Source organism: Trichosurus vulpecula, chromosome 1 (genome assembly GCF_011100635.1).
Source record: "Trichosurus vulpecula isolate mTriVul1 chromosome 1, mTriVul1.pri, whole genome shotgun sequence".
NCBI classification, from domain to species: domain Eukaryota; kingdom Metazoa; phylum Chordata; class Mammalia; order Diprotodontia; family Phalangeridae; genus Trichosurus; species Trichosurus vulpecula.
The window spans coordinates 345116736-345137120 of record NC_050573.1 but is presented as its reverse complement, the minus strand read 5'-3'; positions in this window follow the sequence as shown (position 1 = coordinate 345137120).

Genomic DNA, 20385 nt, shown 5'->3' with positions numbered 1-20385 from the left:
GTCTCACAATGCCACTCTGGGAAATTTCCACTTTGGGAATCTCTTTTTAATTTGTGACTCTTTCCTGAGAGAACTAGTTTGAAAAAGGGATCCCAAATCATGCTTTAACTCAACTGGAAAATCTCTCTGCTGGATCTCTCTCTCCTCACTGGTGCCTCCCTCCTTGGGAATCACAATTTGGAAAGGATCCTTGCTATGCTTCAGCTTGTTCTCACCTCCTCCTGCTTTCTAGTATATCTTTATGTGTATTCCATTAGAATGTAAGCTTCTTAAGGGTAGGAACTGTCTTCTTGCTTATATTTCTATTCTTACTACTTCACATCTGCTGCCCTACCTAGTTTTACCTCTATAGAAAAAGATGACTCTTCCAGGATAAATTCATCACTTCTAAACTCACCACCATGCTGCTAACCCAAGGCTTGATTGATTCCACTTTCGTCAGTCTCCTCAAACCTCTGTTTGGAGGGCTGAAGTATAGAGTACCAAACTCCTCCCAATGCCTTCCTTTATAGATGGAAATATTATAGGGAGTCCAGAAACTAGACTCTCAGATCACTCCACTTCGCATCTGCCAGCTTGCTTGGTTTCAACAGAACAAAAAGGCACTCTATTGGGAAACTTTTAATGTCCTTTCTTAAGCTGCCATTTTCCTTCCTCTTTTTGTGTCTTGTCTCCCCTTTAGATTATAAACTCCTTGAGGTCAAGGACTATCTTTCTTTATATTCATAGTATCTCCAGTACTTAGCATAGTGCCTGGCAAGTGGTAGGCACTTAATAAATGTTTTTTGGATTAGATTACCATGTAGCACATTGACTGACACATAGTAAATCCTTAGTAAATGCTTTATATATCTCTTTATGCTTGGCCACTTCCAGAGTCTTGCTAGCTTTTGAAAGCATACTTAATGCATGACTTCAGGATTTGCACAAAGACTTAAATGGAGCTAGATTATTTATTTGTATATATATATATAGATATGTGTGTACATATATACATACATGTATATATACACATGTACACAGATACATGCATATGTAGATGCATATATGTATATACATTATATATATGTATATATACACATACACACGCACACACATTTCACTTTCTTTCTAGTTCAGCTATTTGCCAACATTATGGTGATTCAGTAGCATGGTTAATTCAAGTTCCTATTGGTTCTTCCCCAGGAGAACTTGAACTTTCCTTAAAAAATTCCAAGTTTGGGCCTATGATTTCCTTTTGATAATGCATACCTAGACTCAGAACTTTCGTGGAATCAGTTTCAGAGGGGTGATGAAGGTGTGTGCTATGCCTTCCCAGCCTTATCTATGACTAAAGCATCTTTTCATGGTTTTAGCAAGCCTCTTAGTTTTTCTACTAGTAAATCTTTTCTGTCTGGTAAGGCTTGTATTTTTAAAAATATCAATTCCTCTTCTTCAAGGGAAAGTATGGTGATCAATTGTATAGGGGCAATTAGGAGCCACAGTGGGTTCAGTGCTGAGACTAGAGTCAAGAAGACCTGAATTCAAATGCAGCCTCAGACATTTACTATCTGTGTGACTCTGGGCAAGTCACTTAACCCCATTTGTATCAGTTTCTTCATCTGTAAAATGAGCTGGAGAAGGAAAGGGCAAACCACTCCAGTATCTCTGCCAAGAAAACTGCAAAAGGAGTCACAAAGAGTAAGACATGACTGAAAACTACTAAACAATAAATCATTCTATCAGGAATTTGAGTTAATTCTCTTACGTCATTTTAAAAAAGAGAGACTGGATAGTACTATACTATTTTGGCGGTATTGACCGATGAACATCTATCCAAATCTAATGTGGTCCTTCATATTATTATAATGTTCTTACTTTTGCATTAATTCTGCATTTTATTAATAACATTTTGTTTCCACATTCATTGCTTCACAAAACTTTTCTGGAGTTTTGGCCTGTATTTCTTTCCAATTTTAGTTAAAATCATGTTCAGCAAATCAATAATGCTAAAATAAACATGTCAGGAATGAAATACTGAATCAAATACGCAGACTAGCAGGACTACAAAGCAACATACATAAAACCATGCCAAAGTAAATAGCAGTAGCTGCCCAATATTTACTGACAACTGGCGTAGGAGCAGGCGAGCAATATTCAGTAAGCAACAACTTCAATAGTATGTGACCCAACTACATTGATAAGTAATAGAATTCATATACACAATGCAGCTGCAATCCTATGAAATACGGTGGATTAACCGTGGAGGAAATTACACGAGGGAAGAAAAAAAATTTAAAAGAGTAAAAGAATTGAAATGGAGAGGGAGAAATGAAATTCTAGTGAAGAAATCAAAGAAGTTTCAAAATTGAACTCTGGATGGAGAAAATCCCAGAAGCAAATACTAAAAATATAATTGAACTCAAAATTCAGAATCCCCCAAAAAATTACATTTGTACATCCTCAGTTGTGATTCCTAAGTGTCGCTGAGGCCAACTTGCTCAAAAGGAAAAGCAAACGAAAAAGGTGGAGGGGGGGAGAAAAAAAAAGAAAGAATATAAAAATATTCCAGATGAAAAGTCCCATGTGTAACCCAAGACTACCTATACTCACAAGTATTGATACCCACCACTTTCATGGTAGGTATTCCATATGACATTCAAGATGCTACAGTAGCCAGTAACACCCTAAATGTATCTTCTCTAAGCCAATGGAAAGTCAGGGTGTCACATTACCATTAACCAATAAGAGATGTTAGTTTATAATCTTGCCCACCAGGTGGCATCCTCCTCCAATCACCCTCCCATAAGTCTTATCAAGGTCCTTTTGAAGCATGTACCAAAGATTGTGTGCATGCTCAGACAGCTCAGCCCCCACCCCACAAAAATCCTAGCTTCAAAAAGTTGAACAAAGAGAAACCAACAAGATTCTGAATTTATTCTGAGATGAAAAATAAAATAACCCTCTGAAATATTAAGAATATAAAATCTATGCCTGTTTCTGGGAAATGTTTTGTTCTCTGTAAAAAAGTTAACCACATTCTTAAAATTTGGGCAACTGGCATTAGGTGGTGTTAGAAACATACTTACATTGTCTAGGAATAAGCAATACTCGTTGGGAAGCCAGGAATGTTTTAATTATAATTTATATTTATTGCCCCTGAATAAATGGATACCTCCCCGAACACAGTACAGGAGAAAGTACAAAGGACTCAGGTGGATGCCAATTCCTTTATAGACCCTCACCTTGAATCTCCCGCCAGGCTCTTCATTGGCCAGATACAACCCTCTGACTGCCTACATCATGCCCACTTCAAATGGCTCGTTTAATGATGCATACAAGCCTCTGACCTTTCACCTGACTGACCTGGGGCCTGGTTTCTGCTAAAGCTGGGGTTGGGGAGGGAGAAAGGGACACCTTCAACTCTGTGGAAACAAAACCTCTACCCTCCCCCTGCCCTGTTTCTTACAAGTGGCCACTTGGTTTAACATAAAAAAATGCAATGGCAAAGTTTACATGTGCCTTCGTGGCAACTCTTCCTGATGAGATCTTTGAACTTCTCCTACATACAAGTCATGGAAAAAGGAACAAAGGGATCAGCAGTAGGATATAGGGCCTATTTTTGGGCTAGAATAGTGAAAGCAAGGGAGAAACAGGAAGTACAAGGAGAGTACCAAGAGGCACTGGATTTTGAGAAGTTAGACTGGCTCCTTTTGTTGGTCATCAACTCTGAGCATATTGGTACCTTTTCGGCTTTGTTAACCTCATGGCCTGCTCTACAGAGGTGAGAATTGCAGGTCCTAGTTGCTACTGGACAAAAATTTTCTGTGCCCCTCTACCCAAACGTCTACTAGGAAGTCCCTCTCAGATAATGGACAAAACAGCCTCTGTGGTCCTACTCTGTTGATTGCCAAAATTTGTTGCTCCTAACGTTCCTGTCAGCCATTCAAGCTTCACTAAGAAATAGCCAAATGTGTCCATTCTCTGCCTTGTGATGATGGAAGAATTCAAATCTCAAGGACAAATGGGAGGAAAGAGAGAGCATCCAATCCAGAATGCCCATGAATTATATCATTACATCGTCACTGCTCTTTTCCTTTTGTGCAGCTTCATATGCATCCTAAGTGCCCAGTCTTCCAGAATTCCCTGAGATCCCTAATGTGAGAAAGAAAGTTTAGAGTCTCCTAATCACAGAAAAAAAGAAGGAATGAGAAATATGGAACATCAGAAATTCTCTACTGTTCTTTTCTACTATCACCCTGGGCCCTCAGGGAAGTTGACAATCCAGAATAGAGTCTGGCTTGAATAAAAGACATAGTTACAGAAAAAATGGCTTTGGTGACTGAAAGCATGTCTTTTCACAAGGACTCTTTCCCCAGGACCTTACAAGTACAACTCGGGTGAATATCACTATTGAGGGTAGAGTTGGTAAGCTAGTTCTCCATTTTTTCTGTTCCCTTCTCCTCATAGATAGGAAAGGAGTCATCTCTGCCCCTATTTCCTCCCCTGAGCAGTGGTTTAGGTAGCATATGATCTTTCTTCCAGTCAGCACCATCTCTTTCCAATCTCCTTTCTTTTCTAGAGATTTAATCAGCTACATCCTCTTACAATGGTTAGTTTGATTTTTAGCCTAGGGGCTCTCATATCCATGTGGTCTCTTTCTCTGCTTTATAATTCACATCAGAAGTGTAATTAATACAATCACAATAACTCGCCTACCTCAGTTAGCAATAACAGAGGTTTATATTTCTGCCCTAATTTACATTTTTGTCTATCTCATAATAAGCACTGACCTCTTTATATTGGAGGAAAAAAATCAGGTTTAAAAAAAGTAAAGAGACTGTATGTAGTGCCTGTTACTGAGCAGACACAAGTGGAAAATCTGGGGAGAGAGGAGACCTTTTCTTTGGAAACTTTTCTTATTCCTTGAAGAAATAGGTACAACCAGGAACCCAACTTTTTCTCCATTGAGATTCTTGTCAGGGTCTGCTAGTCTTCCTTTATTCATCTCTCTTCCCAGTAATAGTTCAGCCCCTTTCTGACTTCTCCCTGTCACTTTCTCCTTTTCACTCTTACCCTGTGCTGCCGACTCTTTTTGGCTCAGTTCATTAAGCCCCAAGTGATGCTCAGTATGCCCTCTCCAGCTGCTACAGCTCAACTTGCAGCCTGGACCTTTCTTCTCAGATGATGTCTCACAGACTGTGTATGTCCCTTTAAGAACTTCTACATGTGATTCAGCTCTTCCGTACAGCTCAAAGATTGTGCACTGTTGTCAGTATTGTGAGGTAATGTTTATGGCTCTCAACTATAAATGCCAGGATGCCAGTCAGTTTTCAACCTCAATTACATAAGCGTAGTAGTCTGTTATCTCCTCTACTATGTGCCTGCTTAATCGGCCTCAGAAGAATGCTACTGTTTCTTCTGGTTACCAGTAGTCTTTTGCTAAAGGATTTGAATTTTCACCATTATTCATTCCTTTGAGTAAAAGCACTGATGGTCCCTATAATAAAAAAAAAAAAACATGGAGAATAGGGGTAGGAGAGAAGACAAAGCCAATTTTTTCTACTTCACAGTTTTGGGTAGAGCCAGTTTCACATGCAAATAGTTGACTATGATTACATTTGTTGAACCATAAGAGTATGGCAGAATCAGACACAACTAAAAGAGATTTTTGGTTCTAATAATTGAGGCTCAATAAGCAATTTCCAAGACAACAAAGCTGGTATTCATCTGCATTGTTTAAATGGGCTACTTAGATCACCTCAGAAGAGATAACCAACTGATCTTCTGATCTCATCTGATTCTGTCATTGCTATCTAAATATAAGATTAAATGGCTAATTTTATTTAGTTTTATAAAAGCAAGTTGGTGAATAAGAAAGCAAAAGGATATGACTGGATGGAAAAAAAGAAGAAAGGAAATGGTGAGGGATTTTTGTTTGGAAAAAGATTATTGAATGAAATCTAAGTCATCATTAAAGTGATTTTACTTTGGGGGTAAGAGGGTAGAATTCTGTCCCATCTTATAAACTGAGCTATAATTACATATCTGACACAACTCTCTTTTTTTTTTAATTTCTGGTGAAGGGCAGTGGCTAGTCACGTTTACTTCCGTTGCTGGCTTTGCTTATGACTCTCCAGACTTCATCTCCATGCCTCAACTACCTTCTCCTCCTCCTTTCTCTCACCTTCATCATAAACATATTAGTACAATTTTTTTTCTAATTAGCCACCCTTCTTAACTCTATTCCTCTACCCAAAGAAGGTAGTTGAGGTTTTTTCTTTTCAAAATACTTTATTTTCAGGGCTTTCATCCATCCCTTCCACCTCACCCCCAATTCTGCATTATTGGCAGAAATTCCCAGCCCTGACTGGCTCCAGTGCTTACCCTTACTGCCTCTTCTTTACTTTCTGAGCAAAGGAAGACACTGATTGTGTTCCTCTTTTCATTCACTGGCTGACTCCTCCTCCCCAGTCTACCTCCTTGTGACTAAACATCTCTGTGATTTCTCTCTCTGCCAGCACCACCACAAGGAGAAAACAAATTCAGGCCAAGGGGCAGAGAAATGCTAACTGGATATTACAAAGACATTAATCATTAAAATAGTGATGCCCAGGCCAAAGATATATGCCATGAAGCTGCTGTAGAAGTATGTGTACACATTCTTCCAGCTGATGTCAAAATGTAGCTGAGAAGCAACGAAGGTAAATGGAAGGGCAATGTCTCCCAGCCTCATCATGGCAATGCTGGCAGTCTCTAGACCTTTTCTAGTAGGTCTTGTGGCAGGAAAACCAATTTTATTGGTGCATCAAAAGAGCCACAAGGGCTAAGGTGGGGTAGAAGGAAGGCAGCATTGTCCATTGTGGGGCTTGCTGAGGGCCAGGTCTACAGCTGTAGTTGTAGCTGCTGTGGGTTCAGTGCTACCAGGGAGGGAAGGAGGAGGGAGGGAGGGACCCTAGAACTTCCCTCAGCTTATCCAGCATTCTCACCCTAGAACAATCCTCCAGCCCTTTGGTTTCTTCCACCCTTGGTGAGTTCTTCCCAGGGCTTCCATTTGGAGGAGGAGCCCAGGCAGGATATTCTTCATTCCACCTCTTGACTGTTCTTGTCACTTTAGCATCATTTCCTCCCACCACACTTTCCCTTTTCAGCTATGTTTTGTGCATTGTGGATAGAGTCTTGGGCCTAGAGTCAGGAAGACTCACCTGCATGAGTTCAGATCTGGCCTCAGATACTTACTAGCTATGTCACACTGGGCAAGTCACTTAACCCTGTTTGCCTCATCAGTGAAATGACCTAGAGAAGGAAATGGCAAACCACTCCAGAGTCAGACATGATTGAAACATGACTTAACAACTTCCTTCATTAGACAGTAAGCTCCCTGAGGGCAAGAACTTTTTGCTTGTATTTTTATTCACAGTGCCTGACACAAAGTAAGCGCTTACAACCTTTCATGTGAACAACAAAATTTTGTCCAGGTAGATCACTCAAGTGACGTAGTGATGTAGACAAGGCTCAAAATACTCCTGATTCTATTTAATTCAGGGTAGGGGCACCCTTCTCTTGTGATCAGCTTGTGGCTGGTCTGCATTGTTCAAACCCCAGGTCTCTCATCTTGTGGTGCTCAAAAGTTCCTGAGTTTTCCCTATCCAGAGAAGCTTCTGTCTCCCAAGATCCTTTGGTTCTTTCTTTTGCTGGGAAAACTTCTACTACCGATCAGCCCCCTTGTCAATAAAGGAGTACATCTTCATATAAGGGTAAAGATAAAGTATCTTGCCTTTCTCAAATATCAGATTTTTGTCTTAGTATATGTCTGGTAAGTACAAAGTGACTATCATTTAACCAGCTTCGTGCTTAAGCCTTTCAAAACGGTGGCCTCAAAATTGTATATGTTAGGAGGTATATTTTGCAGAGTTTTGATAAAAGGATTCCTCTATCCATTTAAGTTAGGTGATAGAAATTACCAGTCTCCCTTGAAGAAAGCTAATCTTGGTTATTAAAAGAGATTAGTTCCATTTTATACTATTTTGTGTGAAATGTAGTCTGATTATAATATCACACTCAAGATTTCCCATAAGTTTTGTTATTATCATTTTTGAGAACATGTCTTAATGGGTCATTGCAAGAAATTCCTTAAAATAATTGTAAGTTTTAAGATATATTCTTCTGAAATATTAATTTGAAAACAAGATGCTACAAGATAATGAATTTCACAATATTGCTGGCAAATATTCAGAAATAGTTTACATCTGTTAAGCATTTCTGTACTTGGAAAAAAGCATATGTTCATAGTTAGAAGATCAAGAGATAATGCCTAAAGAACTTCTAACAGAAGCTTATTAGCAGCTTGTCACATGCTAAACATTGTCATATTCTAAGACAACAAAAACTTGCTATTTTTAGTCAATCCACTTAGGGAAAAAGTAGTTAATTAAAATGCTTTCACTAATTATTATATATGAAGTACTGAAATATTTGTTTCCATTTTCTCTAGTCTCCTTCCAAAGAATAACTGAAGAAGAATTGTCAATTTATAGTGGGTTTACACTATTTTGTCACTTTCTGAGCTCAGTGATTTAACAGAGATTTATTTTAGAGAAAGTATATCTTTAAGTCATTCTGGGCCCTAAGTTGTTGTTGTTGTTGTTGTTGCAATTGTGTCTGACCCTTCATGATATTGTTTGGGATTTTCTAAGCAGATACTGGAGTAGTTTGGCATTTCCTTCTCCAGCTTATTTTATAGGTGAGGAACTGAGGCAAACAAGGTGAAGTGACTTGCCCAAGGTCATACAGCTAGTAAAGTGTCTACTGCCAAATTTGAACTCAGGAACATGAGTGTCCCTAACTCCAGTCCCAGAAGTCTATCCATGGAGCCACTTAACTGCTCATCCAGGCCCCAAGTATAATTTTCCTTAAAGCCATAGTTAATATGGGTGGTAATTTGAGAAAGGCAATGATTATTCATGTGACATTATTGTAACATTATTTGTATTTTTAAACTTTGTACATTTGTTTTCTCATAAAGGTTACAAGAAAATTGAATATTCCTATTAAGATAGTTAATATCCATTTGTTATACAACAAAGAGAAACCATTGAGAATTTGTTCATTTAGAATAAAATGTTTGTCAGGGTAATTATAAGGGTGATATACAGGGGAGTTACCCCACTTAAAAATGTTCAGAATTTGAAATACTATTTTTCTTTAGAAATAAAATATGTTTCTATGAAGAACTAAAATGTTTTTGCATAAAAGTAGAAACCTAGAGGAAAACTTTGTATAATACAAAATTTTATATCTTTCCCTTTGATTTTTACGAATTTGATTCTTCTGTTCTCTCCACCCTAAGTAATAAAATTAATGAAATCAGAGTTCAGAATTTCTGGAAAACAAAGTATTCTTGTTAGGTTAATAGTGAATATTTAAAAGCAGAGAAGGCCCATTTTCCTCTTCCAGCCTATTTTCCTCCTTAGTCCTAATCATAAAGGGCACATATTTCTAAACAGGAAAGTAACTGGAAGACTATCTTGATTTTTTAAAATATTTATCTCCTGACATCATTTCCTATTCCTTTTACCCACCTGTTCCTAATTAACTGCCTCTCTATATCTCAATGACCACAACTTTCTACTTCTGAAACAGATGCAGTCATCTATCTCCTAGCAAGCCTCCTAATTCTCCAAGTCTTTTTGTCCTGAAAGGCAGCTCTGAGGGGAAAGTTTCTTCCTGCTCCTCAGAGGGAAGCTTTCATTCCTTATTTGGCCCTAAGGGCCATCTTTAAATGAATATAGTATCCAGTTTGTCCATAAAGTGGTGCTTCTTTTTCTTATGGGATAGCACGTCCATTGGGCCAAGTTTAGAGCTTTGGGTATTCATGATGAACCAATCATCATTTTCTGTGATGTCTCAATGAGATCTTTTCAGGGATCTCTATTGAACAATGGCCAGACTCAGTGGGACTTTGTCCTCTTTCCAGGTCTTCCCCTGATCTTTCTAGATCCAAGTTTTTCTTAGGCAGCCCCAGTAAAAAGTCAATTACTTGTCCCACATATTGTTTTCCCTGGGCCTCTTATATTGTACGCTATCACCTGCAAGCATAAGCGCAGACAATTCTCTGGTCTTCATGGAGATGGAAAATTTATACTCCGCTTGCAGGTTAGACCTGTGCAGAATATAGCCAATTGGACCTAGATAGAAATGTGATGAAGAATGAAGGTAAAGAATTCTCAACCAACAGAAAGAAAAATGCGAATGAACTTGCTCTAATAAAGGCTATTTAAAATTCCAAGATTGCATGGTGTGCTGACGTTTGAGTAAAACCTAGGGTAGATATATGACAAATTTTTAAATATTCAAGTTTTAAGTAAATTGTGAAGTTTAAGACCTTGCAGGGACAAAATGAACAAAATAATAATGTGTTCAATAAAGCCTTGTGTCTTTCGGAGGGTTCAGTGATAACTTCAGTTAACTACAGAAATATCTTGAGATTCCCTCAGCACATAGAGAGCTTATAGCAGCATTATACAGTAGAAAGAGCAATGACTAGAGACAAAGGTCATAGGCTCAAACCTCATCCCTGATACAAGTCAGTGATCCTTCCTGGGCCTCAGTTTCTTTATTTGCAAAATGATGAGGTTAGCCTACATTGCTTCTAAGCCCCTTCAGGCTACATATCTAAGATGCTACAATCCTCAAGAGAAACAGAAGAGTGAATGGATAGGGTTGAACTTCTGAACTAACTACAAAAAGCAAAGGAGAGATAAATAGCCTGGTAGAGTGAGGGCAGCCAGGGGGCTCAGTGAGTAGAGCACTAGACTTGGAATCAGGAAGACTCATCTCCCCAAGTTCAAATGTGGCCTCAGATACTTACTAGCTATGTGACCCTGGGCAGGTCACTTAAATCCCATTTGCCTCAGTTTCCTCATCTGTAAAATGAGCTGGAGAAGGAAAAGGCAAACTATTCCAGTATCTTTGCCAAGAAAACCCCAAATGGAGTCATGAAGAATTGGCAAGGACTGAAAAATGACTGAACAAGAAGAGTGAAGTCATGTAGGTGTGGTACAGTAGGAGAGAAAAGTGACTGGGAGACAGGAAAACTGGGAATTTATCCTGGCTTGGTAACTGACTAATTTTGTAACCTGGGGCCAATCATCTCATCTCCCTGGGTCTTCCATTTCATCATTTCTAAAATAAGGAGTTTAGACCACATAATTTCAAAGTTCCCTTCTAGTTCTGTTAGATTGCAACCGAGATGCTGACTGCTTAGATCTGTGCCTATTTTGCTCTCATAACAAGTCTGTACACTTTTAATTGCATTGAGTTAGCTCATTTCTATTTCATCACAGATTAGTTCTACTGTGAAGACTTCTGCAGCCATGTGCCTCTGTCATTTTTTGAAGCAATAATTCACCATTCCCTCAGAGAATATAGTTTCCTTCAATCACAATAGTTAAAAAGACCCTGAGAAATCAGCTGTCAGTAGGTAAGCCCACCCTTCAGCATCCCTAACAGGGAGAATCAATCTTATTTTTAATGGAGAAGAAGAGCCCATAATCTCCTTGGCAACTTATTACAATTCCTAACAACTAAGGAAATTCTTGAGTCTAATCTAATCCTGGTCTGTGAAAAATAATTTTGTACTCTGATTTAAACAAAGAAACTCATAAAATGCTGAACAGAATGAATGTCTCCCTTTCTCAATCATGTCTTCTCATATAGATTCAAAATGTGATGATTTAAAAAAGATGTAGTCATCAATTGTTTCCCAACACCAAAACTGCATAATTCATGTAGTATGTGCATTCCAAATGAATGCCGAATGGTCCTGGTCAAATTTCCAATATGGAAATAAGACAACCAATCTAATTTCATTACAAGTACGATTTACCAAATGACAACAACTATGGTCCCTTCGTTAGAGAAACCAATTCCAGTCCAAGGTCCTGGACAAGGTGACTTGCATGAAGAGGGAGGATGACCTGGGTCTATGTCAGAACCTGATGAGGTGACCCTAGGCAAGTTGCATAACTTTTCTGTGCCTCAGTTTCCTCATTTGTAAAACAAAGGCAATGTCCTCTAAGGTCCTTTCCAACTCTAAATCTATGATCTTGTCTCACTTGAGACTTTGTTCTCTGGAAGCTAGGTGGCACAGTGGACAGACCATTGGACCTGGGGTCAGGAAGAAACCTAAATTGTCAAGCTGTGGGACCCTGGGCAAGTAACAACCTCAGAACGCCTCAATTTCCTCATCTCTAAAATGGGGATAATAATAGCACCTGCCTCCCAGAGTCATGAAGACCAAATGGGGTAATATTTGTGAAGTGCTCTGCAAACCTAAAAGCACTATATAAATGCTAGCTAATACTATCATCGTCATCATCAATCATAATCATTGTCACAGTCAAATAGCCAGCTTCAATGGAAAGCCAGAGCAAGGTAGCCCATGAGGCTGAATTCAGTTCACAGCAACAAACATTTCCTGAATATAGGCATAATAGTGTGCTGATGGTGGAGTGGGGAGGAAAAGGGGTGTGGGAATAAAGCATGAACCTGCCTGCCCCTTCGGGGACTTGTAATCAAGGAGCTGACACAAGTCATATGCAAATGATTTCATGTTAAACAGAATGGGACAAGTATAAAAAATGCAGGTCTGGGGAAGGAAAGATCGCTTCAAATAGAGGGGGAGGGGAAGGGAAGGAAAGGATTAGAGGAGGCTTTACAGAGATGGTGGTCTTTTAATTTTTAAGCCACATAAGGAAAGGAAATTTTTTTGAGTTAGGTGCACTCCATAACAAACACTGCAGCTGAACAGGACAATGGGAACATAGAAATCGCTAGTGATAAAAAATTTAATGAATAGTTTGTTTGATCTACAAATTGACTACAGGTGAGCATCAATGGCAGCTAAGTCTTTCAAAAAGCAGAAGCCTAGGAAAACAAGCTGAGGCAGACTTCAGTATTTGGCTTTCTGTTTGGATGTATGCACAAAAAAAAATGTGTCTCTTTTGAGAAAGCATATTCACCGGCAACAGATCATACAGGTACATGCACACTCTCAGGCACCCTGAAAGGCCGGGACCTACCTTGTTAAGATGCCCACCAATTCCTTCACTGAAATACTTTCATCCTATGTAAGCCTGGAGACAAGATGAATGGTCACTTTTGGGGGATGGGCCTAAGTTACTTTGAATTACTGCACAGAACGAATTACTGGACTAAAAAGAAAATGGGAAAGGGCAAAACTGAGTTTCTCTACAGACTTCTTCAGCTTCGTCTCACTATGTATTTTATACAGAAGCAACCTAGGAATAGGATACCTGGACAGAAGGTACATTTTTTTCCTCTGGAAAATAATCCATAAAATAATGAGTGCCAAGGAGTTTGTACCCCTAAGAAGCAAAATTCTTTGTAATCAAGCGTAAATTAGTCAACAACATATACAATTCTGTTTTCTTGTTCATTTTTTTCTGAGTGCTTATTAAAAGATATTCACATATTTCAAATGCTTTATTATGAAAGATCATTTAATGCTACCAGGTCATCAATAGATCCACTTGTACTATTACCATCTCTTTTCTAACCCTATCCCTGTATCCTTAAAGGTGTCAGTCACGTAGCAGTTAAAAGGACCATAATAATCTCATGCTGGACTTCTTGTTGATGGTGGGATATATTGCCTTTAACATCAAACAACTTACGTTTCTGCTAACCTAGGTTCAGTCTAGTAACAGTCATGACCTAGAGGAGTGAAAACCATAAATCTGGCTCAAAATTCCTTCCTACGTAAAATGAAGAGGTTCAACCAAACATTCACATTTCTCTTCCAGCACTGACTTAATTTCTGTTATCTCTAATGCTTAAAAGGAAAGTGAGCCCAAGACTGTGATCCTGGAGCCAGATAATTTGGGATCCCTCTTTTCTCCAGAGTCTGCCCCAGGGGGACAACCCTCACCTCCACATCCTCCCAATTCCCACCTTAAAAAAAGATATCCAGTCTGAGAGACTGCAATATCTAATTTAAGCCCTGCTCTGTTTTCCCATGCAACCAGTTGGGAATTTCAAAACCTATCACTTTGGGACATAACAGTACTATTAGCATCACTGCCTTCAAAAATAGCCAGGCCCCATGGCTATGGTTTCCCTTTTATATAAATTATATTTTCTATATGTATATTTGTGAGTATATATGCATATTTATGCATATTTATAATACTTTTCCCCCCAAAAATCAAGTTTATTAGTTCTTTTTTAGGTCATTAAAGTAGTACACCACTCTAGCACTACTAGCTTACTACTCATAAGGAGCCAGAATCCTATGTAAAGAAAACTGCCAAGTATATAAATAATATTTTTCCTATCAGTTAAGTAATAGTCAATATTTCATCCAAAGCCCTACTTCTACAACTTCAATGCACTTTTAAGATAAGACCAGGTAAGCTTCATCTTAGAAAGCATTTTTTAAAAAAATTAGTTCAAGTGAATTCCACACAGGTAAAATATCTTTCACCAAAGTAATCTATACCTCCCTAGAGCAGGAGTTGGGGCGACAGGGGGTGTCGGTGCATGTCCGTGTCATGGACTGCTTTAGAAGTTTAGTAAAGTCTATGGGTCCCTTTTCTGAATGATGTTATAAATGCATTCAATGAATTTTACAGGATTACAACAGAAAATACAGGATTAACAAAAAATTATATTGAAATATAATGATCAAAATATTTTAAAAACCAGTTTCCCAGACCCTAGTTTAAGAACCTGCCCTAGATAATACCAAGAGTATAGAACCAACGGCAAGATAACAGAATGGCTAGGATTATGTGACCAGTGACCAGCTGACCAATAATGTTACAGGGTTAATGGATAAATTTATATTTATCATCAGAGCATCCCCAATAATGAAGGACATATAACATATACTTTTATGTCATTCTACCATGTGATATTACAAACTATACATGATTCCTATGTTTGGCCCATTACATGAGACCTTGTGATGTTCATTACTATGGGCTTGTATGTAGCCTCTGTATTTGAGATATTGTGCATGTAACCACAACATACATAAAATAAGGGATATTTGATGCAAATCTACAAACTGTACCAGTTTGTTAGGTGTGTTGTATAAAACTTTAATTTTACTATAGTGAATATGAGAGCTACAGAGACCTGGGCATAATAGCTCCACTCTTTCCTGCTACCTCTAATGTGGCTAAATTCATCCTAGAGTAACTTAACAAAGCTTTAAGTATTATTATTTCAATGATGTTGGTGCTGGTTACTTGGGGTATACGCTGAGAGTTAAAAGGAATTTACTAACTCCCTATCTAAATAGCGGGGGAGAGAGGGAGGCCTATAGAACTTCCTGTCACATGGTGAGACACCAAATCTTGACAACTGCTGGAGGGGCCTTTCTTTTTCTTTTGTTCTGGCAGGACTTGATCCTTAGACTATTTAAAGAACTGAAATATGTAGGTTAGCCACAAATTGGTCAAGGCAATACTGACTTTCTTTAGAAGATCTTCTCACCTTAATAAAAGTTCTTTATGTCTTTATCATTTGTAATGGATGTTACTATATAAGCTCTAATTATCTTAATGGCATTCGATTTGCTTTAGGTTCATTGTGAGCACAGCTAGAAGAGAATGGCCGAAGATCCTATTAAATTATGCTTCTTGTTGCCTTTGGGCACTTGATAAAAACTGACTACCAACTCTTTTACTTATTTGCTTTTTGGAGGAGAATCAGTGAGAAATCTTACATCTCATTAGTAACAGCAACTTCTTTCTGTCTGCCAGTGTAGATGTGATTCAGTTCCTACAGCAAGTTAAATCCTTGGTTATTGGGCAAAGATCACATAATTAAGGATACCAAAGTAATGTTCATAGACAATTTAAGAACTGTGTGATTATGCCCCTTTTCACTATTCTTCCCATCATCGTTACAAAAGTCCCATTATCTTTTGCTTTTTGTCTATTCATGGATCATGAAAACGGAATCGTTACCTGTCTCCCAGCCTTCCAATGATGAGCCTTTCTCACTGAGTAGAAACATGGTATTTATGCATGTAGTGAATAATATGAAGATTTAAAATTCTGCTAAAAGACAGACAGAGGGATTTATGCCAAGAGGAATGAGTATTTCTCAAGAGACTCAGCCTAAGGAGAGGTTAATTCTCTTAACTAATAGGATTAAGTAAAAGAATGCCTATTAAGACAAAGAAGTTTCATATTACATTTTTAGGGGATTTTGTATTTTCGTTCAGACCTGTGAGTTTGTTGGTATAGAGAGAACTCAGTGAGAAAACTCCCTCTGCCAAGGTCCTCCAACTGCGCTGCAACATAAAGTCTTATAGTAAAGTGTCTTCTGGGTACATTAAGAGGTTAAAGTGACTTGCCCAGGGTCACACAGCCAGGATGAACCAGAGGTAGGACTTGAACTCAGATCATCCTGAGTCCAAGACCATTTCTCTATCCACTGCACTATGATGCCCACTTAATATTTTTAAATTTTGCCATATTGATTACTTTCTATGTAAAATTGGGGAAAGACAATAATACCTGTAACAAGTACCTGGAAGAGCTGTAGCACATAAGAAAATTAGTAAAAATTGTTGTGTGCAGTTCTGGAGCCAGGAGGACTCCAGTTCAAATCCTGCCTCACATACTAGCAGTGTGACCCTGAGCAAGTCACTTAACCCTGATTGACTCCCCCTTCAAGAATATGCTGTATGAATCTTAAAATACTATACAAAGATCTGGGTAGGGGGGAATAAGAGGGAAGATAGAAAGGAAAAGGGAGAGTTGGGAGAAGGAAAGAGGAGTTATGTTCGATGATGCTAAACGGATGATGGATGGTTCATTTTATGATAAATTGTCTCAGCAAAAATCATCCTACATTTCCCAGCAAATCCTACAGACAGAGAGACAGACAGACAGACAGAGGGAGAGGGGAAAGGGAAAGATGCAGAGTTAAAGAAGGGAGAGTGAAAATAGATTTGGAAGCACTGAAATATTATTTAATAAAGTTAGATTCAAACTTTAAAAATCTTATCCATATTTTAGTAAGCTAATTTTGGCATTCCTCTTGTGGAAACTCCTTCACCTACTGCTGACAGGCAACCTATCTCTACCTTAGAGCTGTAGAGCTCCTGGGGCATTAAAAGGTTACGTGACTTGTCCTGGTCAGGCAGTATGTGTTAGAGGCAGGGCCTGAACCCAGATTTTCCTTACTCAAAGGTCAACTATCTAGCCACTGCCATTCTGCCAGTCATTGTAGTATTAATTTTATAACCTGAAAGCACTCAAGTCTCTTGTATGATGTCTCTGTGCACATGTTTACACTGGAGTTGCCAGGAAGAGTAGCCATTGCCACACTATACCTGGCACCTTCTTTCCTTTGAAGATAGCAACTTACTGAATAACATAAAACAAAAATTCTGTTCAAATCTAGAGGGTTTGGTTGAGAAATAGATACCTCAAACCTTCAAATACAAAGGTGAGCCCAGAGGAGAATGTAAGTAATGAAAAGCTAACATTTTTCCTAGTTCTTTAGGATTCGCACAACATTTTGAATGCTGGAAAATATGGCTCAGGATCAAAAAAAAAACAAGTCCAACAATTTGTAAAGTCCATATACACCTCATACCTGAATTTGAATACAGAGCTAGACCTGGAGTCAGCAAGAAGTCAAGGGTCATAGAAACCACTGAGCACACCCTGCAGGATCTGAGATCTAAGGGGGCGGGGGGACGGAAGGTGGTAGAAATTCAAAAGCCAGTAAGTCCAATCTCCTCATTTTACAGATGAGGAAACTGAGCCTCAGAAAAGTTAAGTGTCTTTCCCAAGATTGCACAGGTATTAGTGGCAGAGATGGCATTTGAGCAACTCCAGAGCCAATGTTCTTTCCACTGTAGCCCTGAGTTCAAGTCCTGTGTTGGACATTTTTTAGCTATTTTATTCCCTAGCAAACCATTTAACCTCTCTCAGCCTCAGTTTCCCCAAGAAACTGTAAAATGGGATAAAAATAGCACCTACCTCAGAGGGTTGTTGTGAGGATTAAATGAGACAAAATGCTTTACAAATCCTAAAGCAGTATATAAATATTGTTGTTGTTGTTCAGTGGTTTTCAGTTGTGTTCAACTCTGTGACTCCATTTGGGGTTTTCTTGGCAAAGATGCTGGAGTAGTTTCTCATTTCCTTTTCCAGCCCATTTTACAGATGAGGAAACTGAGGCAAACACAGTTAAGTGACTTGCCCAGCTAGTAAGTGTCTGAAGCCAGATTTGAACTCAAAAAGAGGAGTATTCTTGACTCCAGGCCTGGCACTCTATCCCCTGTGCTACCTAGTTTCTCCCTAACAAAAATATTAGGTATTATAATTGGGATGAAGTAGACATGAAAACCAAATAGTACAGAAAATATAACAGATAGGAAACAACTGATCACCACCATGGGAATCATACCTGAGTCAGTTATTTAGTACATAGCCAGACCATCAATTTGATAGTACAAAGATAAAAATCAATAGCAAAATAAAAGAAACAATAAAAACAAGAAAATAGTGTATGCACCCAAAACCTCTCCAAGTTGACCTATTTAATAAGCTATGAACACTGGCAAATGAGAAATGATATAACTGTTTGAAACACTTTGGGTTCTCTCTTACAATTTTCCTGTCTTCCCTGGATGGAGGGGGGAGGGATGTAATGAGCCAGGAATGAATCACCTGAGTCTCTTACTATACAAGGAGTTTTGTAAGGTTGAATAGCAGGTGGAGATTCAGAAGAGGATGTTTAAAAAATCTGCTTCAGAGACAACATGGGGCCCAGGACTATCGAGGCAGCTTACAGCAATGTTGAATACAACCAGGATCTCTAGAAATCATTGTTCTTCAGTGTTTGTGTAGGTCCCAGGCAGAAAAGGTCAGCTATCTCTATAGCAGCTGAGCTAGGGATCATCTTTCACTGACGAGATTCTTTCATTCTCCTCCTTTGTGCTTTGATGTTGGGAATGGGAGAGGATGACTGTCAATTCCCCTCTTCTATTAGTCTCTGGGAAAACCTGTTTTCCTCCAAAAGGTGAAGAACTCCGACCTTACTGGGAGTGGCTGCTACATCCAACTTTATCTTACCAGAGTACCTGGGTGCCCGCTCCAGGGTTTTACAGTTATATCTTTTATTGCCAATTCTATTCAATAAATGTACTTTTATCTACAATGTGTATGCTTCTTAAGTATTATACAAGGTTTGGAAGGAGATAAGACTCTTCATAGGAAGTGGGGAGGGGCAACTGAGCCAAAGAAAATTTGATAATCTTTATGTTTTCAATCCTACACTAAAAGAAAGGAAATAGCACTTGGGCCAAGGCACTAGGCATCATGGGGACCCAGGCAGGGTCCTGCCATGCGTTCATACAGAGTAGTCTACATCAGCACATCTGTACGAGGGAAGGAAAAAACCAGGAGAGCCCAAGATTGGAATGATACATCGTTGCTTATTCATACTTTTTGAGTAGCTAATTATCCCTACCCATCCACCTCCTCTCCCCTCTTAGTGAGTAGGTAAGGCATGTGTTCCTGTGAAGAGGAAAATTCCTATACCTTAATGGAAAAAAGATCAGAACTAACATGATCTGTAATCATTTCCTATAGAAGTTTAACTGACATAAAAACAAGTGGCATAAATAAGAGTGGCAAAGTGAAAAGAGAATTGGCTTTGGATTCAAAAGACCTGAGTTCAAATACTGACTCTGATGGTTACTACCTGCAAGGCCTTAAGCCAATCCCATAACCATTCTGAACCTCAGCTTTTTCTCCTACAGAGGGTTAGACTAGATGGCTTCTGAGGTGCCATACAGTAGGCAAAAAGGACCTTAGAAACCACCTCTGCAGGCAATCTCCCCACCAGGCAGAGAGAGATGATGGCAGCCCTGGGCAAACAGCAGTGTAGGTTATGAACACATTGTATAATCATAAGGAATAGGATAGCAGAAGTTTATAAACAATTATGCTTCTAAGAAAGTTGCAGTGGAAGTAAAATACACAAAGCTTGGCTTAAAATCCAGTTAACTCAGATCATCCTGAGAGCACTTCAAGGAAGAAACTGAGAGGGAGCAACTAGTAAACCATTAAAAAAACAACTGAAAAGATCTGCCAAGATTTCTATAACAAAGTTTTCTTCAATAATGGCAGTGGTATCACCAAATTTAGAGTTTATCATCTTAATAGCTAACATACTGTTTGAGGAAGTGGAAACAGCACAAAAGAAAGATGGCAAGAGCAGTTGGACAAAAGGAAGTAAGCTGAGAGAATGACGCAGTATTGAAGGATCATGCATCAAGCTCTCAAAAAGAGGGAGAAATGCTAAATGCTTGGGGTTGGAGGAGATGTTATGGGTATGATTACTTTCAAGATG